Source organism: Diceros bicornis, chromosome 31 (genome assembly GCF_020826845.1).
Source record: "Diceros bicornis minor isolate mBicDic1 chromosome 31, mDicBic1.mat.cur, whole genome shotgun sequence".
Classification (NCBI taxonomy): Eukaryota; Metazoa; Chordata; class Mammalia; order Perissodactyla; family Rhinocerotidae; genus Diceros; species Diceros bicornis.
The window spans coordinates 18,424,038-18,429,935 of record NC_080770.1 but is presented as its reverse complement, the minus strand read 5'-3'; the positions used below and the strand labels follow the sequence as shown (position 1 = coordinate 18,429,935).

At 38.5% G+C, this 5,898-nt stretch overlaps 1 pseudogene; it reads left to right on the top strand.

Annotated features, from left to right (window-relative positions):
• The first annotated feature begins 2,003 nt into the window (after positions 1-2,003).
• Positions 2,004-3,417, top strand: LOC131395661 (olfactory receptor 5AP2-like; annotated as a pseudogene).
• The last annotated feature ends 2,481 nt before the right edge of the window (positions 3,418-5,898 follow it).

The window sequence follows — 5,898 nt, the reverse complement described above, 5'->3', positions numbered from 1 at the left end:
ATTATTATTTTCACAAACTCCTAGAAATTAAAAACCCAGATCAAGAGTCTCTGGACTAGAGGATTGACTGCAAAATCTCACCAGGGGTAAGGGTATTCCTGCAGAGAAGCAGAGAAATATATTTGACAAAGTAGAGGGGAGGAGAAAACATGCAATTCACAGCACCAGATATAAAACAAATGATATTTTTCTAATAATGCAAATTAATGAACATGAGCTCTACAAAAGAAATTTTTAGTAATTGTAATTATATTTTCTCTTTAGGAGATTTTTTAATGTAACTAAATGTATTCTAGCACATTAATGAAGCTCTGAGAATTACAGTATCAACTGCTCTGTGTATTAGTGCTCACATCTGTTACTGAGAAAGTCATTCTAAATTACCTCAAGTGTTAAGAGAATAAGAGTTGCATTGGTTGGGTATAAATTAGACTCCATTAGGCTAACTCTGTGATTCTGAGAAAAAGTCACAAATCTTTTGTACCTTTTATGTGCAAAAAGAGGATTAAAATGCTGTCTATCTCATAGGATTTAAATAAAACACTGCAGGAAAAAATACTTAGCACAGTGCTTGTAGAGCATAGGAAATGCTCAACATATTTTAGTACTTCTTACTTTTACTCATCATTACCTTTCTTAGTGTGTCTAGCACACACACAAAAAAATGTCTGTGGCATTTTATTTTTTTCACTATTTCTAATAAAATAATACTCTTAGGGAAACTTTGTGGATGAGGATGGGAGAAAAAGATCCATTCCTTATTTTTACTTCCTTTCTGGAGATACTGTTCTTTTGAAGTTCAAACAGCAAGATTATTCCAAGGAAGAGGACCTAGGCTATATATTTGTCCAGTGAAACAGGGAGAGAGTTGATGTGGTGTTGAGGAACAACAAATAATTTTGCATCAAGAGACCTATGTTCCTGCTCAGGATTCACCACCAATTATCTGAGAAAGCCCTATACTTCACCGACTTCATCTAACAAAAGATGATCTTATTAATACTCTTGGGATAATATCTGCTTATCTCCTTCACTGATTTGTGGTGAGGCTCAGATAAGATAATAGGTGCAATAACACTTTGAAGCATTATAATACTGTATAAAAAACCCAGGTTTTATTATTGGCTGGGATATTGAGCCCCTATTCCAATGGAAACTAGATGGAGCAGAGCATGGATAGGCACTTCTGTGTACGGCAGTGTCTGTGAGAACGGAACCAGTTCCCGCCCGCTCTTCTCCCCAATTGTGCTCAGTAGATCTATTCTCTCCAATGTTAGCACAGCCATTGTGTTACTTTGGTCCTATGTTTTAATTTTATACAGTATCAAATAAATTTCTCCAGTGAGTGATAAAGGATTTAACACTTTGTCTGAGCTATGATTTGACAGGTAGCCTAGTACAGTTTTATCTATTGCTCGATAATCTGAAGTCAAGGAAGGGATAGGGGATTGGAGTGAAAGGGGAGAATTCCACTGGAGCTGTTGCTTAAACATTTATTTGGAAGACGTAGGCTGGGCATCTATTTTGAATTTTCTTTTTCCTTTTCTTTTCTTTTTTTTTTGGCCCTGTATTCAGCTTCATTACACATTGCAAGGGGTGAATCTTATTCCCACTTAGATGACCTGGTGGTAAATTATTCCCCCAATTCAGTATGGTGACTGGAATATTCCATGTGCTGCTGCTGGTGTTTTCTGGTTCTGTTGTGATCCTGTGAATCAGAGTGTTAAGTAGGGGTTTCCACTGCCGTGGCTTGTTCTATTACTTTCTTCTGGAATGTCTACTTATTCTTACAATCTGATTCTCTAAATATTGGAGGGAGTTATTCAAAATTCTCGATACTTAACTGACACTTTTTTTTTCCCTGCAGATGCAGATGCTGGGAATTAGGGCAAGGTTGGAGCCATGCTAGCTGCATGGGATCATCCTCTGTCTCTCTCCTTGGTCGTCAGTTTTTCAAGTTCTCCTCTCCCCCAGGAAATTCAATTATTTTCTTGTTGGACACTGTTGATTAATTTTGCTAACTTTCAATAGTTTTTATACATTCCATTAGTACTGTGGAGGAATAGTCAGTGGCCTGAATTCACTTCACCTTCTTGCTCCAGAAGTTGTGTCTAGAAGGTATGTTAATAAATCAATTAATTTATTTATCACCAATAAGGAAGAGAAATACATCATAGAAATAAGATCCTGTAATTATTCGACAAATGGCTAATGCGAGCTTGGTCTTAGTTAATGGGTATGAAGTCACTTATTTCAAGGTCATTAGTTAGTAGACAGCACACCTAGATCTCAGGCACAGTCTTTTGATTTGACAAGTCCAATACACGTTTTACTATGTTTTTCACGTTGCACTCTTCTGTTAGAATTTGTATGTGTTTATGTCAGTAAAAAGATGTTTATAACTCTGTCATGTATTCATGTGACCAAACGCCACGTTCTATCTTCTCTCTTATTGCAGCTCAAATGATCGCATATATGAAAGAGGTCCATGGCAGAAATCAAACAGAAGTGAGAGAATTTTTCCTCTTAGGACTCTCAGACAATTCAGATCTCCAGGTTGTCCTCTTTGAATTGTTTCTGTTAATCTATATGGCAACCATGGTGGGTAATTTGGGGATGATTGTGTTAATTAAGATTAATGCCTGTCTCCACACTCCCATGTACTTCCTTCTCAGCAGCCTCTCCTTTGTCGATGCCTCTTGCTCTTCTTCCGTCACTCCTAAGATGCTGGTGAACCTTGTGGCTGAGAATAAGGCCATTTCTTTCAACGGATGTGCTGCCCAGTTCTACTTCTTTGGCTCCTTCCTGGTGACTGAATGCTTCCTGTTGGCCACGATGGCATATGACCGCTATGCAGCCATTTGGAAACCTCTGCTATACCCAGTGCTCATGTCTGGGAGAATTTGCTCCTTGCTAGTCACTACTTAATTCCTAGCAGGCTTTAGAAATGCACCCATACAAACAGGAATGACTTTCATATTATCATTTTGTGGCTCTAATAGGATCAACCATTTTTACTGTGACACCCCACCTCTGATCAAACTCTCTTGCTCTGACACCCACATCAATGACATCGTGATCATGTCTTTCTCTAGTTTTATAGTGATCAGCTGTGTTATGATTGTCCTCATTTCCTATCTGTGTATCCTCATTGCCATCTTGAGGATGCCTTTGTTAGAGGGCAGGCACAAAGCCTTCTCCACTTGTACCTCTCACTTCATGGCTATCACTATATTCTTTGGGACAATTCTCTTCATGTACTTGCGCCCTACGTCTAGCTACTCAATGGAGCAGGACAAGATTGTCTCTGTCTTTTGTACGGTAGTGATCCCTTTGCTAAATCCTCTCATCTACAGTTTGAAAAATAAGGATGTGAAAGGGGCCCTAAAGAAGATCTTACAGAAACACATACTGTAAAGGCGTATTACACATCATCCTGTTATGTAGAAGAAAATATATTTTCGTATTAATTTTATTGTCTGATTGCTTGAGCTTTTTTTCTGTGTGAAAGTAGATTGTTTAAAATGAGGTCTCCTTCTTAATCTCCTGGTGTCTTAAATGCGTGTCGATAGGCCTATATGATGAATCAACACAGTGGGGGAGGGTAGTGTCTGGTAAAGTAACAAAAGAGTTGAAATTGGCTGATCTGGGTTTAAGTTTTAATTTTAGTATTTAGCTTTTCTTAATCTTAGTTTTATTGTAATATGTTGGTGTCTTTGATTGGGATCTGGGCAAACAGACTCTGACACTGATATTTGTATGCAGGAAGTTTATTGGAGAGTGTTTCAGGAACCACACCTGTAAGGGAATGAGGAAATTGGGTAGAAAATGTTGAATTGTGATGAAATTGCAACACAGTACACAACCGATTCCACTTGGAGCTCTGGACCTGAGATGAGCCATCAGAGATATCCTAACATGTGAAAAAAGGGCCAGGTATTTGTGCCTCCATAATGAGCAGTTTGGGATATGGATCACCCACCAGGAAGGGGTGTAATCTTGGGCATGGCAATATCTTTCAGCAGGGACATTCCGAGAACAGAACTCAGCTGTGAAGTGTCAGTTGCCAATTCACTTGGAAGCCGAGTAAATACTTCAACCCTGAAAGGCAAATATGGGTAGTATACCACAGCATCCATTATAAATAATAACACTATTTCACTCACATGGATGTCAAGGGTACCAAATAAGATACAAGAAAGAGTCTTACCAGGTGTTATAATAATATGGGTACCACAGCAATTAACTGAGCAATAGTTTACTGACTTTTTGAATTAATTGGAGTATTTTGAGAGTAGTAATCATGTACTTTAATGTTTTTAATCTCTATCTCTCCCAATCTTTCAGGTAGTTTTCAATACACATTTATCAAATTAAATTATCTATTTATTGCTCATTGTAGTGGAGTGGGAGGCTGTCAATGTTGGAGCAGAGGGGAAACAACCTTTTTTGATGAGATGGCATGTTGAAGGAAGCCTAATGTTTTGGAATCACGTAAATGTTTACTCCCTGTTTCTTTGCATTCCACTATCCACTGCAGACCATGAGGGAGAGCACCAGTGCCCTTCATGCTGCAAGTGAGACCTCCTCACCCTTGAAAAATTTGTTAGAGACCACAAAGGAGGGGTTAACTCATCCTGTCCACTCTGAACTGTCCTCCCATCTCCTTATAACTTCCACTATTATCTGTTAACTGCGGTTTGTCTCAAAGACATTCAAGACTGTATTATGGCTGGCATCCTCCTTTATGTTCTCTTTCATTTTGACTCATCTACTGTAGTATCCATGCCTTACCTGCTTCTTGTTTCACCAATCTAAGGAAAATGGCCCTTTATCATTATTCATCACTACTCTCACATCAACATTTCACTCATTGCCCAACTGAGATTCCATGGCCCATCATATGATGACTCATTCTCAATCACTCTCAATTCTGTGGTTCTACTTTCTCTCCATCTACTCATCTAATTAAATCCCAATTTAGTTAAACTTAATTGTTTATTTTCTCTGTCCTCCACTTAGGCTGCTTAGTGCACTTAGAGAACATCCGCCAGTACTTCACTCTGTTGCTGATCTTTTCTCATACTTCATCCTCCAAAATATAGACAATTAGATAACACTATCCCCATCTTATCACCTCTAAATCTTTATATATATACTTTTCATCCCACCTGTCATAATGGATAATATATCCCTGCTTCTACCTAAGACCAGTTCTTTCACAACTTTGGGCTTTCCGTGAACTTTACTTCAGAAATTATATCTCTACTCTCCCTAAGCATCAGTTTCTCACACTCTACTGGAATATTCTCATCTGTTTACAAACAGCATCTGGTATCACTCTTCTTAACAATTTCCTTGGCTGAAAGTCCCATCCAGTCACCAACTTATTTCTCTGCTCCCTTTACAATTAATTTTTTCAGAAGAACTACTTCTAGTCATTGTCTCTACTTCCTCATGCCCCATAACTGTTCTAATTGTATTTGTGTACCACCTCTCCTTGAACGAAGGACACATGAGACTTTAACACTACTATACGCAAAGATAGCTCTTCTACCTTACTTTTACTTGATATTTCAGGAGGATTACCATGGTTAATTCCTTCAGCTACCCAAAATAAAACCCCTTTGTAGGTTTCTATATTGCGTCAATCTTCTGATTTTCCTTCTCGCTCCACTGCCACATCTTCACAGATAACTTTGATGGCTCTTCATCCTCATCCTGGTGTCCAAATCTTGGAGCCATAGAATTAATCCTTTACATTGGTTCATTGGTGCACTGGTTCTCCATCTGCACCCCCCTCTTAGGTGATCTAAGAATAGTGCAATGATTCCAAAATCCTTAGCTCCAGCCCTGACCTCTCACCTGAATTCCAGATTAGTATATTGAATTGACAAC